This window comes from Octopus bimaculoides, chromosome 18 (genome assembly GCF_046866305.1).
Source record: "Octopus bimaculoides isolate indiv1 chromosome 18, ASM4686630v1, whole genome shotgun sequence".
In the NCBI taxonomy this organism is placed as follows: domain Eukaryota; kingdom Metazoa; phylum Mollusca; class Cephalopoda; order Octopoda; family Octopodidae; genus Octopus; species Octopus bimaculoides.
The window spans coordinates 44,493,803-44,505,930 of NC_142945.1; the positions used below are offsets into that span (position 1 = coordinate 44,493,803).

General features: G+C 32.9%; 1 long non-coding RNA gene across 4 annotated transcripts in view; it reads left to right on the forward strand.

The window, feature by feature from the left end:
- LOC149132055 (uncharacterized) overlaps nucleotides 1-12,128 on the forward strand; it is a 547,197-nt gene that overhangs the window by 2,541 nt on the left and 532,528 nt on the right. For all 4 annotated transcript variants that reach the window (XR_016245024.1, XR_016245021.1, XR_016245022.1 and 1 more), the window contains exon 1: nucleotides 1-3,236. This exon is cut by the window's left edge. This is a non-coding gene — a long non-coding RNA (uncharacterized LOC149132055). The remainder of the gene's footprint in view (nucleotides 3,237-12,128) is intronic.

Below are 12,128 nucleotides of genomic sequence, written 5' to 3' on the forward strand. Positions count from 1 at the left end.
TTTGTCATTTTTAAATTGTTTTCTTCTTTTCTTATCATTTGTTCTTTGTTCCTTCAGGTGTTTGTTTGTTTGTGGCTCCTTTCTTTTCACTAATTTTACTTTGACAAATTTCAGTTCAGTTTGTTATTTTTGATTTGTAATTTTTATTTAGTAAATCATTTATAGTTTTTTTTTCATTTAAGTTTTAATTTGTTTCTCTTTTTCTCTTTTCTACCTTCTTAGGTTCTCACACTTTCTCCTACTCTTCTTCTTTCTTCTTTTCAACCTTCTCTCTCTTTCTCTCAATCTTTCTCAAGTTTTTACTTGCATTACACTATTACCTGCTTCATCCTCTCATTTTTTCACCTCATCCTTTTGTCATCTTTTATTCTCATCCAAGTTACTACTTTTCCGCATCCTTCTCTCTCTCTCACTCTGTTTTGCTCATATTCTCTCAATCTACTGTTTCTGTCAATCCATCCAAAAATCCATCTCTCTCTTTCTCTCTCTCTATCCATCCCTCTCTGCCTGTCTATCTATCTGTCAAATTTTTATCCATTTTATTTCCTTATAACTCTTCATTTTGCCTCACTTGTCATTAGATTCACACCAAGGTGTATTCGTTCCAGTATAGTTCTTATTAGATAAATGTATATAAATATTTATTTACATTTATACATATAAAGTGAAAGCGAAAGTAGAAATACACGTTTATTTATAAGACTACACTTGTTTTTCCTAACTTTTTATATTAACTTCAGCTCGCATTCTTTCAACACTAGTAACATAAGATTTTGTTTTGAATTTTCTAATTAGTGCTTTTTTTTCCTTTCTTGTGGTCATGTGACCCAATTATTCCACCCCCTTCCCTCATTCAGCATGCTGCATTGATCTTTAAAAGAGGGAAGGTGCTTCACACATACAGCACCAAGAAGATCTAAAATTGTCAACACTACTACCATCACCATCATCACCAAACAATAACCTGGGGAAGGTGAGAAAACAACAGCAAAAAGAAAAACAAACAAACAAACAAATGAATGAGTAACAGCCAGAAGAGAAAGAAGGAGAGGAAACAGATGAATAAAAACTCACACACACACATACAAAGGCACATACCATTACATAAAATATTCAAGTATATTCAGAAATTCAGAAATACAAAGACAACATATTTCACTGAACTTAGATAAAAATTTCGCAATATTCGATTTTAACTTTAGTAAATAGATTTGGATAAGTTATTTATTGTTTTTGTTTGTTTTTCGTTTTCTGTGTTTTGTTTCATTCTTCACTTTTTCTTTATTCTTTAAAGCAAAAAAAAAAACACACTTCTTTTCGCAACTATTCATTATCCAGATCAATTTTAATTTATTCCTTATTATTATTATTATTATTATTATTATTATTATTATTATTATGGTTTGAAATTTCTTTCTGTTTTTTTATTTCTTTTGTTCTTTTAATTTTTTCTTACTATCCCAGAAGTTATCGCCGTTCACACACGTCTTCATCTTTGGGTCCCAATACATTTCACTCCAACTTCAACTGCTGCCTCTCACATAACTTTATCTCCTCATACCTTCACTTTCATCCACACCCCAATTCCTCCAACTCTTTTCCTCATTGCAACCATTCATATTATTTATATTATAACAATAATAATAATTATTATTATTATATTATTATTATAATTAGCTTTTGATCATTCTTTTAATTTGCATAATTAATTCCAGTACAAAGATAAAAAAAAGTGTGCATATATATATATATATATATATATATATATGTATGTACATTCATAATTTTATGTATACATGTGTAAGTAAAACTTACAGGAAAGAAAAGTGAATGACACTTGAACCAAAACAACCAAAACTAAACTCTTCATGAAGTTATCCATAGAAGAAAATGAATTACACGTAAAAGTGTGTGTGGGAATGTGCAGGGAAAAGACAAACTGACAAAAGAAAAAGGGAGAAAAAAACCCCCAGAAAACCCAGCACTACCACCTCTATTTTTTACTACTACAAGTCTTGTACATCACGCTTGCACACATACACACACACATGTGCACACTCACCAAAATGAAAAAACAAAAAACATTTTAAATGCTAGCAAATTAGAAAAGAATACAAAACAAGCATGATGTCAAAATGTAAGGTAAAAACCAGTGATACCTTTAACGAGGGGAAGAATGTATAGTCATATATATATACAGGTATAAATATATAGGTATACATAGATATACATGTATAAATACATATACACTTATACATTAGCAGAAATATATAATTAGCAATCATTCTGTATTGGTTAGTAAATAATTAATCAAACAAAAAACCCGATGCATGAACGCAAAGAAAAAAAAGAAAAGAAAAAGGAAGGGAAACTGGACAACCTGCTGATGTGACGGGGGACAATATCAGCCATCTGAGATACCTAATATTAACAACCCCAAGATATATTGGCTAATGTCACTCACACCTGAGATATTTCGACCAGTTGCTTTGGTCGACAGTCGCATACATCTGCAACAATACTATACACCTTCAGGGGGGGTTTCTTATCAATAACATCATCTCATTATTATTATTATTATTATTATTCATTATTATTTATTATTATTATTATTATCATCATTATTATTATTACTACTACTATTATTATCATTATTTATAAACAATGAAATTCCTAGGTTGAAGAAGATGGTAAAGAAAGTTTGATTAAAAGGGAAGCAAAAAAAAAAAAATAAGTGGGGAGAAAAAAAAAACGGAAGAAAGACATTTAAAAAAAGAAAAGAAAAAGGCAAAAAAAAAAGGATTCGTAATCATTTTTGTTGTTACTGCTACTGTCATTGCATTCGGTGTTGTTGTTGTTGTTGTTGTGATTGTTGCTGTTGTTTGCTAAGAAGTAAACAGACCCACCACCTTTCTTGTTAGCATCAAATTCCTCTTTAATTTGTTTGTATTTCATTTCTTGAGAGTGGTGCTGTTGTTGTAGTTGTTGTTGTTGTTGTTGTTGCCGTTGTCATAACAACACAATCATGGAGAATACTAAGAAGGTAGTAAATACAGATAAAAATTTGACTATAGCCACCCCTACCACCCGAACAATTGTATCCATAAAAAATGGATCTATTACAGAAAGTGAAACTACTCAAGAAATAGACCCGAATCTCACATATATTGAGAAACTTCAACTAAAATACAAATGCTGTCTTCTAGACTGGATTATCGTGTGTTTTTGTAAAAAAGGTAAGTTCATTTTGCTATGATTCGTCTCTGTGCCTCTCTATTAATAATACTGCATGCAGGTCAAAGCATACGCTATGTTACGTTAGACATATGTGTAACGACAGAGGATAAGCGATTGATGTAAGCCAGCAGCAGGAGAAATTAGGGATGAAATGTGACCGGTTTGATAGCCTAGAAAGACTAGGATTGGGAGAAAAGAAGGGTATTTCAACCATGTAGTACATGGTAAAGTTTATTTGTGTACACATCTGGGAAAGCATATAAAAGTTGTGTGTGTATGTATGTAGATATTTAGAAATATCTAAATATGTTTGTATGTGTCCGTATTTATATACACACACACAGACACACATATATATATATATACATATATACACACACACACACACACACACACACATATATATATATATATATATATATATATATATATATATATGTGTGATTTTTATATACGTATAGACGCATACACCCACATGAACATGTCTCTTTGTGTATTTAATTATTTGTGTGTAAATAAAATGTTAGCATACGTAAATGAAAGCATGGATGTGAAATGGAATAAAAATGTCCCACAACCTGTGGGATTTGTACCTCTATGAAATGTTGAAGGCTTTTAAAGTAACCCCGGCAGGGAAGGACCAAAACCTCCCCAATGTGGAGGTTAGATGATGTTCAACTTGGTGTCAAACCAGTTGCGAGAAACAGGTAGCCAACTACTCACCACTACTTCGCATAAATGATAACATACAATAGAGATGGTTAAGATATTTAAGAATGAATTATGCAGAAATATATAAGATGTCTACATGTGTGGGATGAGACAGAAGGGAAAAACTGATTCACCCACGTAAGAAATTGAACCTTACATCTCTCTCTCACTTGCTTAGTGATCCTGCTACAAATTACACCAACCAGATTCTCATTCTCACCCTCTCTTCCCTCTTTCTTTCTCTCTCTCTCTATACATATATGTATGTGCATGTGTCTGTGTGTGTGTGTGTGTGTGTGTGTGTGTGTGTGTGTGTGTGTGTGCATGTGTGTACATATGTATATATTGTTCTATCTGAAAGTTCAAACTTTGTAATATAATACAGAAAAGTTTTAAACTTTGTGTATACTGTTATTTATATTTTAAGGGTGTCATGTAAAGACAATGATAAAAGGAATAGATAGACAGTCTGCTGCAAGACACTGCGTGTATTAATTTTTGTATCAATGATATATACATGATGTATTTCAGAATGAGAAGAAATTCCTCAACTACTGCAAGAAATATGATGTTCAGCATGCTTAATGTATTTTCAATGTAGAAAAGTTCTTTTGAGTTGATTAATCTGATAGTAGCACATTAATTACAAAATTGTTATCTATTTATTTATCTAATTATTCTTCTGTATAACTAAATGCTAGATGTCTATATTTTTACTATGTATTTCTGCCGGTCTACTGATGTATGCACGTCTACCCATCAATGTCTGTGTGAAACAAATAATTCAATTACTATAGGTATGACCAATATATGCGTTCTCATTTTTGTCACTATAGGCAGCAAGATTTACGGAAAACAGAGGCATTCTCAATTTTCTCAACATGAATAGCCAACTATGAAAATAATTATAGAAGCCTGTCTGTGTGTATATATACAGGTGTATGAGTGTATATAAGTGTATCTGAATAAATATATACGTTTGTCTGTATATTCATACATGCATACCTGTGTGTGGGTATATATATACATATATATTCTTTTATACTTTTATACTTTCACATGTTTCAGTCATTTGTCTGTGGCCATGCTGGAGCACCACCTTAAAGGGATTTAGTCACAGAAATCGACCCCCAGGATTTGTCCTTTGTAAGCTGAGAACTTATTCTATCAGTCTGTTTAGCCAAACAGCTAAGTTATGGGGGACATAAACAGATCAACATCGGTTGTCAAGCAATGGTAGGGAGGAACAGAGACACACACTCATTAATATGCATACATATGTGTGTGTGTGTGTATGTGTGTGTCTATATATATATTCGTAAATTCTCCTATATATATATATATATATATATGACAGGCTTTTTCAGTTTCTGTGTACCAAAACCACAACAAAGCTTTGATCTGCCCAAAGCTATAATAGAAGACACTGGCCCATGGTGGCATCTAGTGGGACTGAACCCCGGACGATGTGATTGGGAAGCAAGCTTCCTATCGCACAGCCATGCCTTATATATATATATATATATATATATATATATATATATATATATATATATATACATATATATTCCTTTATTCATTTACTCTTTTACTTGTTTCCGTCATTTTGACTGTGGCCATACTGGACCACTGCCTTGGTTGAACAAATCAAGCCCAGGACTTATTCTTTGTAAGTACTTAGGCTATCAGTCTCTTTTGCTGAAGGGCTAAGTTATGGGGGACGTAAACACACCAACATCAGTTGTCAAACGATGGTGCTGGGGACAAACACAGGCACACATACAGATATATATATATATATATATATATATATATATATATATATATATATATATATATATATATATATATATATATGACAGGCTTCCTTCAGTTTCCATCTATCAAATTCACTCACAAGGCTTTGGTTGGCCCAAGGCTATAGTAGAAAACTCATGCTCAAGGTGCTACACAGTGGGACTTAACCCAGAACAGTGTGGTTGGGAAGCAAGCTACTTAGAACACAGCCACTCCTACACCTATATATATATATATATGTATGTATGTATGAATCAACATATGTTTATATAGGCATGTGAATGTATGTATCTTCTTTTATCTTTTATTTGTTTCAGTCACAGGAGTGTGGCCATGCTGGGGCACCGCCCTAAAGAGTTTAGCAGAACAAATCAGCTTTTGCTGAACTGTTAAGTTATAGGGGAAAAAACAAACCGACAATGGTTGCCAAGCAGTAGAGAGCAGAAACACAAAGACAAACATACACAGTCACACACACACACACACACAGTCACTCGCACACACACTCACATGCACCTGACAGGGTGCCACGGAGAAAGACTGAACTTGAAGCCTTGAGGTTGAGAAGCAAAATTATTACCACACAGCCACATCTACATATATATGCATGTGTGTGTGTATGTATTTATTATGTGCAGCTTAGTGTATGTATACATATATATATATATACACATCCATGTGAAAGAATGTAAATGCATAAAGGTAAGCATGTATGTATATATGTATTTCAGTGTGAGTATATATAAATGTATATACCTATATTTGCACGTGTGTGTGTGTACATTTATATCTCTGTTTTTATGTGCATATGTCTATATGAATAATATATATATATATATATATATATATATATATATATATATATATGTATACATTTAAGTATGTGTATATATATATGTGTATATGTATCTGTGAATATCTGTACATATATGCATATACATCTGTACACATATGTATATGCATGTACATGTTTTCATATATAAGTGTGTGTATCTATGTGTATATACGTCTGTATGCATCTGTAGGCATATATATGTATATCCACATCTGTCTATCTCCCTCATATATATATATATGTGTGTGTGTGTGTGTGTGTGTGTGTGTGTGTGTGTGTGTGTGTACCGGAATAAGCACATGTGAAACAAAGTGGAAAAAAGAGTACTCAAATACCAGAGGTAGAGTAATATGCTTTATTTAAAAGCAGCAGAAATATAAGAAAAGCTTTTAAATAAAGTATATATGTGTGTATATATATATATCTTTTACCTTTTGTTTCAGTCATTAGACTGCGGCCATGCTGGGGCACTGCCTTGAAAATTCTTTAGTTGAATGAATCAACAATAGTACTTATAATTTTTGCTTAGTAAATCTGTCACTTTTGGTTGTCAAGCAGTGGGGGTGGGGAGGCAACACCACACACACACATACACACACACACACACACACACACACACATATGCATAATTTATTAACATTTGTGTGATGGGCTTCTTTCAGTTTCCATCTACCAAATTCACGCAGAAGGCTTTGGTTGGCTCGATGCTGTAGTAGAAGCTACTTACACAAGGTACCACACAGTGGGACTGAACCCGGAATCATTTGGTTAGAAAGCAGGCCTCTTACCATACTGCTACACCAGTGCCTATATATATATATATATGTATATATGTATATATATCTCTTACTTGTTTTAGTAATCAGACTGCAATCATGCTGGGTCACTGCCTTGAGGAGTTCTAATTTAATGAATTGAACCCTGCAATTAATTTTTTTAGAGCCAGGAGCTTATATTACCAGACTCTGTAGTCAAACCACTAAGTGATGAGGATGTAAACACACTGAGACATGTCAAACACTTGTAGGGCAAAACGCACACATTCATATATATAGTCATCCATATGCATGCGTATATATGTATTTATATAAATGTGCACACAAATACTCATGCATATATATACTTATGGCTCAGTGGTTAGAGCATCGGGCTCACAATCATAGGGTAGTGAGTTTGATTCCTGGACTGGGCTGTGTGTTGTATTCTTGAGCAAGACACTTTATTTCACATTGCTCCAGTTCACTCATCTGTAGAAATGAGTTGCAATGTCACTGGTGCCAAGCTGTATCAACCTTTCCCTTTCCTTTGGATAACATTGGTGGTGTGGAGAGAGGAGGCTGGTATGCATGGGCGACTGCTGGTCTTCCACAAACAACCTTGCTTGGATGTGTGCCTTGGAGGGGAACTTTCTAGGGGCAATCCCTATGGTCATTCATGACCAAAGGGAATCTTTACTTTTTACATATGTGCATGTAACTACACACACACACACACACACACACACATTTATTTGGATAATTTTTAAGCCAATGTGATAGAGTAAAAGGCTCCATACTTTTGGCAAAGTATTTTAGGGCCTATTTAACCATGGGTATCCTATATATATATATATATATCACCCCTAGGGGTCAGCCACACTTAAGTGGCAATATACTACACTTTATCGTGCAGTTACTGTTAATACTTCATTTAGAGAATTAACATTGCTTATATATATATTATTTTGTTTAAAAGAGTTCCAACACTGTCTGTTTTTTATGTTTTATTTATATTCCTGCAGAACCAATGTGGGGTATAGAATATGGAATATACAATATATAATATAATATACAATATATAATATAAAATAAAATAAAATAAAAATGGATGGCACCATGAAAGAAAGTATTGAATGTAGATGAAATATTGAGTGTTCAATATAAAGGATCAAATATATAAATATATAAATATAAATATATAAATGCGACTCGAGTTTCAGGGCTATTTCCCTTCGTCATGGCCGGTATGACAGACTTTATATATATATATATATATATATATTTTATATAAACACATATACATATGTATGTATATATGTGTGTGTGTGTGTGTGTATTTCTATATATACATTTCTATATATATATATATATATATATATATAAATATAAATATCTATGTATGTATGTATTCACAAAAAATACATTTATGAAATATATATGACAAAGTGGTAAGAAATAGAATCTTAGCATAATTTTCAAAAGTAAAACTCCCCTCATTTGTTGGCTAGTGTCAGATTCTTATTCTGGTAAGTGAAAAGTAGATATGAAAAGCTCAAAAAAGGAAACTTTTAGTTGTGAGAAAAAGTGGCCTTAATTTTGTCAAACTCAACAAAGATTGTTATAAATTTTAAGTGATTTTTTTACCTAAATGTTTTTGTATACAGTTAGAGATATGTATGTATGTGCGTGTGTGTGTTTGAACATGTGTTTCTGTGTGTATAGTATGGTAGTGAATTTGTTGTTCCATTACTGCATTGACCAGGATGCATTGCTGGATTTGTTTTGGTCCTCGGTAGTCCCTCCTTTCTGAGATTAACCTTCCTCGTTCTTCATTTCAAGAAGTTGAAAAAAAAGTGTAGCATGCTGTAGATCAGTGGAATGGTAAGGCGCCAGGAAGTTGCCTTGTCGTAGCTGTTGTTTCAGCTTGGTGTTTTTTGAATTCAAATCTCACCTTCATTGTCACCAGAGAATCAGGGCTCTTTGTGGGTATTATTAGAAACAAAATTTTTAAAAAAGGGTAAGAACCCACAGTGATGGTCTTGGGAAGTTCTTGAGTTTGTGATTATATACATCAGCTGATCACTTTCTATGCCAGTCTAACAGTTATCAGGGAAGAGTGTAAGGAGACTGCAAGTCCCATGCACTGAAAGATGATATGAATATATTTATATATAAGAAAGAGATGCAATGCAATCCAGCACCCACGTGCATTTCATATAACAACTAACCATCAATCCACTCAAAGCAACAGATATGAGATTATAAGTTTGTTTGTAATTAATACTATTTAAATCAAAATCTGAGCAGAATAGTTTTGGAACTTTGTATTTAGTTTTCAAATACTTAAAAAAAAAGTCAATGACTGAATAATTGAGTGAATTAATAAAATAAGTAAATTTTAAGAAATTAAGAAGGGTTTCTTCGATTGCATTTTTATCTTTTTGTTATGAGAAATTTTTAAATGGATTTGTGTATATTTTTTCTTTTTTTAGTCTGCTGTTTAAATGTATTTTTATGGTATATGTTTTTCAAGCAATTTTTCCATCTTGTATATTAAGTTTCTAAGTTAAGCAGGAGAATTTTCTTTTTAACATCATGTTTCATTTGAGAGCTAATGTGTAAACAGAGATAAACTTCCAAGAATTTTTTTTCTTTTCAGCTTATTCGTTCTAGTTTCGTTTTTCTGATCCACTTTGTGTATATTTATAAAAGTGTGTTTGTGTTTTGCAACTGTGTATATTTTCTCTATGTGTATAACTTTTTACATTGATATGCGTCATTAGAGAGCTTTCAGCCAATATGATTCTAACTGTCCTTCTGTTCATCAATTTTCAAAAAGTCCCATTAAATAAAATTATAACCAGATGAACAGGAAATGTAAAATATCCAGCATATGCCATTAACATTAATTACTTTTCTTTGCAGTTGTAGAGGATCTCAAAATATTTAGAGGTATAATGTATAACACACTTGTATTGCATCTTGTATACGATGTGTATCTGTGGTTGAACTGTTAGAAATAACAGCCAAATCTTCTCGTTATTAAAGTGCACTGTCATTAAAAAAGAGCCCATTGGACAATGAAGTCTTAATATACAATAATACTTAACTATAGGCATGTTTAATGAAGGCTGTCATTTGGTTAAATAACAACTCTAGAGAGAGGAATAGCAGAGTTATCCCAGAGATAACAAAGTTAATTATGAAAATTCAAGACAATTTGAACTTAGCTCTTCAGAACTAGATACTTCCAGGCGCTTAGTCTTCTTTTCATGTTACGCTGATTTTTGAAATTGGTACAAATTCATGTTTTTGATGATGGAAGGAAGTTACAGTGAATTATATTGCCCTACCACCCACCCCCACCCAAGAGTTGTGATATTTTATTTCATCAGCACCAAGAAAGATGAAAGCCAAAGTCCACACTGACAGAATTTGAACCCTGACTTCAAAATTCCATGACTAAATATTACAAGACATTTTTCTATTATTCTGCCACTCTGTTTCATTTTCATAAAGCCACACATTTAAAATGAACCCTTTAGCATTTAAACCGGCCATCCAGCCAAAAAATTCTACCTGCTTTATCTTTAAACTGACCAGATCTGGCCTCTCACACTTACCCTACAATATTATTCTAAAAATAGGGTGGTGAGCTGGCAGAACCATTAGCACGCTGGACAAAATGCTCAGCGATATTTCGTCTGGTGTTACGGTCTAAGTTCAAATTCCACCAAGATCAACTTTGCCTTTCATCTTTTCGAGGTCGATTAAATAAATGCCAGTTATACTCTAGGATCGATGTAATCGACTTAATCCCTTTGTCTGTCCTTGTTTGTCCCCTCTATGTTTAGCCCCTGTGGGCAATATTGAAATCTCGAAGCTACAAGGTAATGCATGAGAAATTCATATCAATGAGATTAAATAAGCATTATATTTGACAGAGCAATCTGAAAGTTAAAGAGTTAAACAATATATTCAGTTGAGTTCATCCCGAACATACACTTGATATATGTACTAGTCCCAAAGAGAGGAACTTCAGAGTTTACCTTTGTGGGATTTGAACTCAGAATAGGTAAAACATAGTTATGTAAATCTTTTAGACCTGTACATAAGTATTTCTGTTACCAAGCCAACTAATATTGACTATGAATTTTATAGATAAGTAAAAAAGCCACTAATCAGCCCAGTGTATAGGAAATAGAGTTATTGTGGGGAGGTTAGAATTATTGAGAATGAGCTAAGTACCAATTGATATTTAAATTTTATGCTCTACTGCCCTTTCACTAACATTGTTTTAATAACAACAACCAAAATAATGGTTTCAGAGTTTGGCATGAGGCCAACAATTTTGGGAGAGGGTGTAAGTCAATTACATCGACCCCCAGTTTTCCGCTGGTACTTATTTTACCAACCCTGGAAGGATGAAAGGCAAAGTCAATGTCAGCAGAATTTGAACTCAAAGTTTAAAACAGAATAAATGCCGTTAAGCATTTTGCCCAGGTTAATAATAATAATAATAATAATAATAATATTGATAAAAATAATTGTTTTTAATCTTGGCACAACGCCTGAATTTTGTGGGGAGCAGGTTAGTCAATTACATCAATCCCAGTACTTGACTGGTACCTTAGTTAATCAACTCCCAAAGTACCAAATGCTGGATTTGAACTCTCAAAACATGGAGATATGAAAATAAATACTCTGAGCAATTTGAGCCCATTGTTCTAATGATTGTGCTTCCTCACTAGCTTCTTTAATAATAATAATGGATTGCACTTCAGGCACCA